At 37.1% G+C, this 11,531-nt stretch overlaps 1 pseudogene; it reads left to right on the top strand.

Annotated features, from left to right (window-relative positions):
- Positions 1 to 565: 565 nt before the first annotated feature.
- On the top strand, positions 566 to 1,556 carry LOC109371928 (protein N-terminal asparagine amidohydrolase pseudogene; annotated as a pseudogene).
- The last annotated feature ends 9,975 nt before the right edge of the window (positions 1,557 to 11,531 follow it).

The following is an 11,531-nucleotide window of genomic DNA, read 5'->3' as shown; positions in this document are numbered from 1 at the left end:
TTCTGTTACTGTTCTGTTAGCAAATGAAAGTTGACTTGAAATTATGAATTTTCTGGTATTCTCTTCTTTCTTTATTCAGAATCCATAATCCAGAATACCACCCACCCTCTGTGAGGCAGGAGGAAAGGTTTTTGTTTTGTTTTGTTTGTTTGTTTTTTCAGTTTACTTTTTCCACATAGGATGCCTTCTTTCTTGATATCAGTTTTGTGGAAGCATCTTAATCTTAATTTCCACTTTAAATGGACTCTGTCTCCTGTTTCTCATTAAAATTGAAATCTCCAAACTTTCAGAAATCAGCAATTATAAGCAATATGCCTCCAGGCAACTGTGCATTTTAGTACTGGACTAGCTTTCTGGATTCCATCTTTTAAGTAATTTTTGCCTGTGAAGAATTCCCTTATTTTCTTGCCATCTACACTATGCTTTTAAAAGGTTTTAAAAAATGTTTTATTCAGAATTTTATGTATCCTATACAGAAACATTAGTTGGATTACACTACATTTCCAGAATTGTAAATCTAGAAACTTAAAATTTGATGTAGTCAAATTCATCAACATTTCCTTGTATGGTTTTGGTTTTGGTGTTAAACTTAGGACATCCTGCTTCACTTCAAGAATATTCAGGGGGATATGAATTGCCCGTGACTGGGGGGGATTCTACCACCTCCCAGGGCCCACCTGGGCGACCCGCTTGGAAATGCCACTGCTGGTCCAGGGCCAGTGAGTGTGGCTGTGGCAGTCTGACGGGGGGGGGGGGACCTCATCTTAGCCCACCCACTTCTGGAGGTTCCATCTCCATTCTAGGTTCTGATGATACTACCACGTGTCACACTGTGGTCCTGAGGCACACAGGTAATGGGGCTACCTGCTTGACATGCTGTGATGGAACCAACACCAAAGCTGAGGTCCCCTTGATCGTGAACTCCATAAAATCCTTTTCTGACCACACTCAATGTGGAAGGCTAGAAGAGTACCTTGTGAGCAACTGTTGTCACAAAAACTTACTCGTCAACTTCTTAGTGAATTCGACAGGCCAAAAAGCGACATTCGCTTCGTGGCATTATGTGTGACAGAATTAAATGACCTGGAAGAAAATGAAAACCACTTTTCAATAATTTATGGCACTGCTATCAACATTAAAACTGTCAAGATTTACAGAGCCTCCTTCCAGGGTCACAGTCCATGGCAGGAGCTGCATGCTGCACAGGCTTTAGCAGGAGGACCAAGGATTAGTATTTATCAGGCAAAAACAGAAGAACTCCTCACAGGACCATATTCCTGGATGCCATTTCCACAGGGGGATTACTGGTTGCAGCAAGATGATAAAGAAATACTAGAAAACCTTTTCACTTCACCTCTGGCTGAGCCCTCCTACTTTGTTGAATGTTTTAGATCTACCCTGATGGTTTTTAAATATACCCATCTCCAACAAACATGCTGTTTCCTGGAAATAAAGCCCTCTTCTACAAGGGAAAAAAAAAAGGTGGCTTATGGGAAAAAATCTCTGGGAAGCTAAAAATAGGAATTATCAAAGAAAGCAACTTTTTGGCAAGATAGAGGTCATTGGTGGGGTTGGACAGAATATGAATTTGAATTTGAATTTGGAATCTACAACTGTTGAGTCGCAGGGCCTCCTTCTTTATTCAGCGTCTTTCAAATTACTCAAAATAAAATCTTGTTTTGGCAGAGGCAAAAAAAAGAAATTAAATATCCAAATGTATTTTCAATGTGTAATTTTATGTTCAAATATTTAAATATATACTTCATGTAGAAGTTTTCTTGAAACATGAGAAGTAGAAATCTAATTTTCTTTTCTTGTCTCAGATAGTTGTTGTCCCAACATGTAGGTAATTTGTCAAAAAATAAAAAAAAATGTGAGATAATAAAGACTGAAATTATCATCAATGAAAAGGGTTATGTTTCAATAGAAGTTATAATCATACTTATTAGCTGCATGACATGGAGACAAAAATTATGAAAATGGGTGGTTTTGTATTTTTAAAGTGTCTTAATTTCCTTTGTACTCTTGGAAAGAAGTTTTAATTCCTTGGTTTTATTTGCCAGCGCCTACTGTGGAAGATATCTTTTTTCTTAAAAATTCCCAGAATACTCTAAAATAGCGCATTAAAACAGGAAACCCTGGGGAGCTAGAAATTTTGCTGACCTCATGTATATATTCTGTTTTTCTAAAATCAGAATCTTGCATTTATTGAATTCTCCATGGTGACACAATTATTGGTGGTCTAGTAGAGAATTAGAAACAGACACACATTAATTTGGAAGGCAGAAATGAAACTTTATTTCCCCAAGGATGTATACTATGACGACGGAGAGAGGGGTGCATGTATAATTTCTATGGAAGAGTATTAGGCTCTTCTTCATGGATTAAATTGTGCTTTCTAGTCAAGCTTCCCTGTTATCTGTAGAATCATTTCCATGCGAGCTAAAAATTCAGTGCCTGAGAATTAAAATTAAACTTCCAATTGCAACACGTAGCTTTATGTCAACAGACATGTTTGGGAGTAAATGGGATTTGCATTACGGACACAGTCTCAATCATTCAGCAATTATTTGTCGACCCTTTAAAATCCCATCCTGGGTCTTGCATAGGATAAGAACAGACTTCAAGACTCACGTATTCATTATGTGGGAGAATAGGCTATTTTTATTAATAGAACATGTAAATTATTAGTTACATTTTATTAAAAGTCAAATAATACAATACGTTTGAAACTAAAAGCATGCGGAAGAGACTTGACTCTCTTTGGCACTTCCAGATTTTATAGTGTTTTCCTCTTATCATCAGAGTATTTACTGTGGTTATAGATAAACAAGGCAGTTAGAGCTGGAATCAGAATGACTGACCTTTCTGAAGTATTGGAAGTGGCTTTATGAACTACATTTCTGAAAGCTTGGTCCTTGTTATTTTTTTCCTTGTGAAAAAGAAGTTACACAATTCTAAGCAACATTTGCAACGTATTTCATATGCCCATGGCAAATGAAACACAGTGTTAGGAACGTAGTAGGCATTCAATAGACACCTGTAAATTAAATGAAAAGGGAATATAGGAAAACATCACCCTGTTTATTTTAACTTTCTGGTTGGTTGCATTCTAGATAAATGACAGTTTATTGCAGAGAGAAAAACAGGACCTTTCGGAATCTAGGAAAGATGTGGAAAGGGAAGGTTGTCAAGCAGGTCAGGAAATTTGAACCTGTTGTCAAGTGTTCTGAATGTTTTTCCTGTTAAACATTATGAGGTGCTTACCCATAATTAATTTTAGTTTGATTTTATGTGAGCTTGAGTTTAAACTTTGGGTAATTTCTTGATGAATGCTTTTAAAAAATTTTTTATTTAACATCAGTTTTTTTTTTAATGATTTGCATTTTGTTTCACAACAGTTGCCCAAAATATCCTTGAAAAAGGAGAGCTGTGTTCACCTTTAATGCTTAAAAATCACTTGGAGGAAGTTCAATTGAACATGAGTATGTGTTTGCAAGGAAGTAAAACATAACCAGAATGAGTAACCTCTGTTCTCTGAGGCTTATTAAGCATATCATTTATGCTTGAAATAACAGTGAATTTATTTGTTTTAACGTCCAAAAACTTTGACCTAGGAGTTAAAAGGAGCTAGCTGACCAACACAGTAAAAATAGCAGCAAACTTACTTTTTAACTGAGGTTATATTTAATTTTATATCTCTTTATCGCTGAACATGCTGAAAACAGTTTGAAATACTTTTCTAGTGTTAGAAACATTGAAAATGTCTACTCTGATAATATGAGGTGTAGGCCCACTAAATTAGCTGAATAACCCAAGTCTTAAAACTTACCCAGGAGATAAAGGAGAATTATTTTTTTAGTTTAAATTATCCAAACTGCTTATCTTTATAATCCCATGATGCTCAGTAATTGCTCAGTTTTCATCGGATCCCTGCTGCCTTGTGGGTAGAGTTATATTAATAAAATGAAAGGATTTAAGGAAATCGTATGTCAGAAACCAGCAGTGAAAGGCTCATTTTACTTTAAAGTGTTGTTGTTAAATTAGAGATGATACATCATAATTTAGTTAAACCTAATCAAATCCTGATTAATCTCCTCATATATCTGTATTTTGTTGATAAATCCTGAGAGATCTTGCATTGTGTTTTCTGTTTTCTCCTGTGGAGTGGTTTGGACTTAGCTTAATTTGATGTTCATTCCCAGGCCACTAATAAAGGCAGGCCTCTTTCCTAAATGACTTCTTTTTTATTAAATCTCTAGAAAAATGCTGATGACAACATCTTTTTTTATTACCTTTTATACTAAGCCTTCTCAATTGAATATGGTAACAGTTAATTATTTAATATTTAATAAATAATTTTGGGTTAAACAAGGACTCCTACCAGTCATTTTGTAGCTGTAAATGTACCCTAGAAAGCACAATAGAAAATGTGAAACTCACATATGTTCTTGACTTATTTCTTTTAGACTCTGAGTTTGATTATAGAGAAAGTGACATTGATAAAATGGCCTTTAAATAATTAAACACTTGTTTTGTCCTTAGTACTGTGGCATATACACTATGGGGTATAAAATCTAAAGCTGTGATTACTACCACCAACTTACTTACAGTCTGGGTGAGGTGATCATACTTAACATCTGAGCATTCAGCAATTAAATAGCAAAGTAAGATAGCATATGACTAAATGTCCACATATGCAGTATAAATAGCAAGTACTATAAGAGCTCCCAACAGGGGTTAAGTATCAGTAGAGGACCTTTGACTTAACCAGCGGAGTCACCTCGTATTTGCGGTTTAGGTGCTAAAGTTAATCAATACACAATATAAAAAGTAAGTCAATATCCTTGAAAGACTCTTAAATTGCCCTTAGCTTTCAGTATATATAGTCACAAATATGTGTTACATTAGCTATTAACACACACACTCTCTCTCCCTTAGCAAGTCAGTACAGGTAATGTTTCCTTTGCTGTACAAACAGATCACTGAAGAACCTGGCTTGGATTCATCTTCAAACCTGTCAGTCAGCCTCAGCATCATGAGCTGCTCATACTGTGAGGGGTGCATGGGAAGTGGGTCTGACTGACTGGTTATCCCTTGCTCCTTTAAGAGAACAGTGGGTAGAATTGTCCACACTTTACAGCCCTTTTTCTCTCACCCTCTCCTTTCTATTAAGCTTGTAGAAGTGACTTTACCTAAGTTAAATGTGTATATGACATGTTCCATTGCATATAAGTTACACATACTCTTGCCATCTCTTTCTCTATACCCATAGATGGTATATTCTGATGTGTTTTATTTGGCTACATTTAACATTGTGTGGCATGCTTAGCTTAGCATATTGTTTTCCCATGATTATTTTTATAAGATCAAGGCTCTTTTATTCAGAACTTTTGTATTCTCTTCTATCATTTTCCTATATCTTCCTTCTTATCATTTTAGTTTACTGGGAAGAAATATACTCTATCTTTTTCTAAGCTAAAACCACCACCTGTCCTGGGTCCCACCCACTGCTGCTCATTTCCTCTAAAATTGCATCCTTTAAAAGATTTACCAATTAACAAATATTAAGGACCACCTACTCCCATGCAAAATAATTAGACTATGCTTTGGAAAAGAATCTTTGAAGTACATCAGGAAGAAAAATGGAGACAATTAATAGCTCAAAGCACCATGTTGTAAATGCCAAGTTGGTGACATAGAAGGTAAGGGTATGGCCATTCGAGGAGGGAGACACTCATGGCCTGCAGTGACTGGCTCCAAAAAGTCTGGGGAAGGGCCTGGGACTAAGTCAAACCTGGAACCTTGGGTAGGATTCAGATAAGCAGAGGGCAAGATGGGTGCATTCATGATACCATTCATTCAGACTGGGGTAAATGAGCATTACCTGGTCCTGGTCCTGGTCCTCTGTGTGCTCAGGTCTAATGATGGAGGCAGACAGCTAAAAAGATAAATTTCAACACAATGTGGTAACTATGTTCATATAGGGATTAGAAGAAAGCTCAACAGGGATACAGAGGCTCTTGGATTCTGATGAGAGGTAGGAAAGGAAGAGTCATTTGAACTTTACTTTAAAGGTAGGTAGGGGCTTGCCAGTGCACAGAAGGGAGAGAAGCACAATAGATCAAAGAAAGCACTCCTTCTAGGCATGGACCTGGAAAGGGCAAGGTGCCCACCATGGCAGTGACAGAGGGCTGGGGATTAGGGAGGGTGGCACATGGGGAAGCAGGCTGTGAAATGTCTTTTATGACGAGGAGAGGAGTTGCAATTCATCTTGTAGGAAAAAAGGAGTCAAAAGAGTGTTGTAAGTCACAGCATGGCCTTATCAGATTTGGTTTCTTACAAGAAAATACACTAACTCTGGTGGCAGGGAGACCAGCTGAGACTGACAACTACACAAGAGTAAGGTTGTGTTTAATCCCTCTTGGTACGTGGTAGATGCTGTATAATATCGTACTGAATTGAACCTTTTTGTTGCCTGAATTGTCTAAAGAAAGGTTGAGAGCCCAGACTAAGGCCTTAGCAATAGAGGTGGAAAGAAGAGGAATAATTTGAGTGAGTTTTGTGAGATGGTATCTCACACAATGGTATCTCTGACAATAGGGGCTGTTTTCCAATCAGATGTGGTGGAAGGTGATTAGCAAGAAGAGAAAGTTGAAGATAGTGCTAAGGCATTTCACTTGGGAGACAAGATGGATTTATCATGAATTAAAACAGAAAGCACAGGAGGCACCATGGGCACCCTTTTTGAAGTAGGCATGTTTTGTTTAAAGGGCTTGTGGATTTCTTGCTCAACTATGTCCGGTGGGCAACAGGAAATATGAGCCTGGAGAATGGAGTTAAGATTGAGATGGGGATACAGATTTGAGAGTCATGAGCAAAGAGTAGATGGATTGGGGGTAGATGACACCACACTGGAATGGCCACTCTCTGAGGAATTGATGAGGATTTTACCGGGTTGAATAGTGTCCCCCCCAAAATTCATGACAGCCTGGAACCTCAGAATGTAACCTTATTCAGAAATAGGGTCTTGGAAGGTGTAATTAAAGTTAAGATGCAGTCATACTGAATTAGGGTGGGCCCGGTGTCCTAAGAAGAGTATACAAAAAACACAGACAGTGAAGAAGTCTAGGTGAAGACAGAGGCAGAGATTGGAGTTATACATATTTATGAGGTATGACAATTAAGTTTGTGAACTTGTTGCAATGATGTTGCCAAAGTTTTATGATATCAGAGGGATTATTCATTATGAATTTGTACCAACTGGACAAACAGTTAGCCAAATTTACTATTTGGAAGTGCTGAAAACGCTGCATGAAAAAGTTAGATGACCTGCCAACAATTCATGGCTCTTGCATCACGACAATGCACCAGCTCACATGACACTGTCTGTGAGGGAGTTTTTAGCTAGTAAAAAAATCACTGTATTGGAGCACTCTCCCTACTCACCTGATCTGGCCCCCAATGACTTCTTTCTTTACCCAAAGATAAAGGAAATATTGAAAGGAAAACATTTTGATGACATTCAAGACATCAAGGGTAATATGACAGCTCTGATGGCCATTCCACAAAAAGAGTTTCAAAATTTCTTTGAAGGGTGGACTAGGCACTGGCATTGGTGCATAGCTTCCCAAGGGGAGTACTTCAAAGGTGAATGTAGTGAGATTCAGCAATGAGGTATGTAACACTTTTTTTCTTTTTTTTAGCTGAGCCATCCTGCCACCTGTTGGCAGCTCAGCGGCAGCTTAGCTTGGGCCTGGCATTGAACCGCTGTTGCTCAGAGCTCGCACTCTTGAGCGAGCTCTTAACCAACTGAGCCACTCAGCCGACCCTGTAGCACTTTTTCTAGGATGAATTCGCTAACTTAATTGCTATATATATATATATAGTATAAGCTAACTTAATTGCTATATATATATAATATTTATATATAATATATATATATATTATATATTTGGTATATGTATATATACCAAAGAATACCAAGGATTGCCATGAACACCCAGAAGCTAGGAAGAGTTATGGAAGGACCTCCTCTAGAGCCTCCACAGTGAGCAATTCCCCGGAGACACCTTGATTTCGGACTTCTAGTCTCCAGAATTGTGAAAGAATGTATTTATTTTGTTTTAGGCTACCCAATTTGTGGCACTGTTATTGCAGTCCCAGGAGACTTATACAGGGACCACGGAAGGACCCTGGCTCAAGGGTAGCAGAGGAGGACACATGAAAGATGCAGAAAAGGGACAGCCCCAGAGAGAAGGAAGAGCCTTGTGAGCTTGAAGCATGGTTACATTAGAAGAGATGATTTGTGTCAAGGGATGGTTTAGAGATAGGGTCCCAATGATACTTAGAAACAGTTTGAGGTTTACTTCTGTGCCAGATGCAGATATGTGGTTAGCCTCTGACCATCAGGGGCAGGCAGGGGACAGCATGGCTCTGAACTATTTCCACATCTTGAATCTTCTGTCTCTCAGTGTTGGTCTTTCCTTGTCTTGCCTCCAAATTCACACTGGTCTTCCCTATTTTGTGACCCTGGGTCTAATCTGCTGTCACTTCTCAACTCCCTTTGTACCCACTGCCTCCGTTTCCTCATCCACTCATGCTCTGGGATTTGATTTCTTTCCTTAGTTTCCCAGTTAGCTTTTACCGTAAATTCAATGCCCTTTCCCCTCGCTCGTTTTTCCTTGACCTCACTGCAACTCTGCAGCATTAACATTTCTGACCTTCTCTCCCTTGTTGAAAGTTTCTCTTCCTATGACTTCTCTGCTGCTATATTATTCCAGTTCTTAAATTACATCTCGATCTCACCAGGGTTCATTCTTCCTGCTGCTGCATAATGTGGACTAGATGATTCTCTTGGTTTGACTATGACTGCAGTGATTCTCTTCCTCCCTCCCCAGTCAGTTTATATAACTATTCATTGATTGAATTAATTCAATGCATGTTAATGCCACCAAAATCCCTTCCTCACACCTGATCTTCCTCAGGCCTAATCTAATTTTGGTCAGGAATATTGATCATTAATTATAATCTGTGTCACCTTAGAATTCCTCTTAGTTTATTTAAAATGTTTTCTAAAGGAACTCTTTGAATAAAATTTGGAAAATATAGAAAATGTGAAAGGAAAAATTTACCTAATATTTCCTTTCATTTTTTATATGTAGAGATTTGTTTTTTATTTTATAAGCATAGTTAAAAGCAAATGTTGTATATAAGTGTGTGTATCTGTAATATATGATATGTTTGTCTTCTTTAATTTAACATAATATAAGCTTATAATATAATATATCATATCATATAATATATTATATGATATGATATATTATATAATATATTATAACAATATAAACATATAATACGGTCATGTTATTACCAAAGCTCATAAATATTTTTCATGGCTGCATAATATTCTGTTGAGAGGTTATATTAATTTTTTCTTAACCATTTCCCATGTTAAACATATGAGGTCAGACAATTAAGTTTGCAAACTCATCCTAGAAAAAGTGCTACATACCTCATTGCTGAATATCACTATGGTCACCTATGAAGTACTCTCCTTGGGAAGCTATGCACCAATGCCAGCACCTAGTCGACTCTTCAAAGCAATTTTGGAACTCTTTTTCTGTAATGGCCATCAGAGCTGTCGTCATATTACCCTTGATGTCCTGAATGTCTTCTTTTCAATATTTGTCTTCCTTTCAATATTTCCTTGATTTTTGGGTAAAGAAAGAAGTCATTGGGAGCCAGATCAGGTAAGTAGGGAGGGTGTTCCAATATAGTGATTTGTTTACTGGCTAAAAACTCCCTCACAGACAGTGTCGTGTGAGCTGGTGTATTGTGATGCAAGAGCCATGAATTGTTGGCGAAAAGTTCAGGTCGTCTAACTTTTTCACGCAGCCTTTTCAGCACTTCCAAAGTGTAAACTTGGTTAGCTGTTTGTCCAGTTGGTACAAATTCATAATGAATAATCCTTCTGATATCAAAAAAGGTTAGCAACATCATTGCAATAAAGTATACGAACTTAATTGTCACACCTCATATAAATTATTTCTATGTTTTTCCATTATAAATAATTCTGCAATAAATATCTTTGTGCACAAAGCTTAATGATAGTCTAGGTTTTCCTTTCTTTCTTTTTTTTTTTTTGTTAATAACTTTCCCGTGATGGACTTTTTGGGTCCAGGGTATAAACATTTAAAACTTTAATATAAAGTGCCAAGTTTCTTGTAACAAAGTTCTACCAACTTGCATATCAGCAGTCTATAAGAGTACCTATTCACCACAGCCCTACTAAAAATGTTTACTTAATTTTTTTGCTCTTTAATTAGACTTTTTTCCTTTAAGAATGCTGATGATCTTAGTAAATAGAGCTACAATTCAGATATTTTTGTGATGCATGCATTTAAGGACTGATAGTAGAAACTAAGTTGATGACAAGGGTTTGCCTTTCACTAACAAAATTATGTTTACTTGGAAAGCAGAATCTCAGAAAAGGAATGATCTGAAAAGAAAATTTGATATGGTTTGTAGAAGCAATCTCTTTGAATCTGTGGGACAGTATTTTGGCTTGAATTTCTCTGTAATTCCTCTGCAGAAAAGAAAATATTCTTAATTTCTTAATTTTTAGCAGAAAAACAATTCTAACAGAGAGGGAATAACTTTCTCTCTGCAGATATGAGAGTCCCATATCCTTATAGAAAACGTCTTCCCAGAGGCACGTACAGATTAACATATTCTGATGTGCTTGTTATCTGCTCGCCAAATGAAGTTATTGTTTAGCAAAGCTTATATGAAAGACACGTGCATTACCTTAGTGTAAGTATGTGCAGCTTGTTCAAAACATTAATTAAATTCTCCCTGCTGGTTTATACAAAACATACTGTCAGTTTATAGAAGAGATGCTTTTGTGTTTGTAGAATCCTTTTAAAGAGTCTCAGATCTGATATTTTACAGAAAATGTCTTACCAAGTCTTATTTTTGGAATCACTTTCTTATAACTTCCTTGGTTTCCAGGGTTAGTGATACTTGAATAAAAGTCAGAGAAAATATAGGTGTTTGATAGCATGTCACTGGTATGTTCTGTATTCCCAACTTTTGGGAAAATCAAAATGCTATTAATATGCTGAAAGCTAAATTTTGTAGAATGTTAAACATTCATGAAAGGAACGATGAAAGAAAGGATAGGTTTCCTGCCAGCATTGCGGTCAGCAGCAGTACTCTGGCCTGATTACTTAAGACGATGTTTTCCCTAAATCAGTCATGAATCAGTAATTATCAAGTTTTGCAATACTCGGCGATTCTCTTGAGACTAGCAAATGATTTGTAATGTTAAGTCGATAGCTTTTTTTAAAAAAAGAAATAATTTGGCTCCTCTTGATGGGTTTCCCTGGGCACTGGGCAGAACCCTATTGATTTAATGGGGCTTTGTCCATGGAAGCTTTGTAGAATGAGTTTTCCTACATGATCAAATAGCCCATGTTCGCTTTCTTTTCCCACAAAAATAAGAATGCTTCTGGTGTGTGGTGTATTGG

The sequence above is a fragment of the Hipposideros armiger genome, unplaced genomic scaffold, assembly GCF_001890085.2.
Source record: "Hipposideros armiger isolate ML-2016 unplaced genomic scaffold, ASM189008v1 scaffold_602, whole genome shotgun sequence".
In the NCBI taxonomy this organism is placed as follows: domain Eukaryota; kingdom Metazoa; phylum Chordata; class Mammalia; order Chiroptera; family Hipposideridae; genus Hipposideros; species Hipposideros armiger.
The sequence above is the reverse complement of the archived record's forward strand: the minus strand, read 5'-3'. Positions and strand labels throughout refer to the sequence as shown.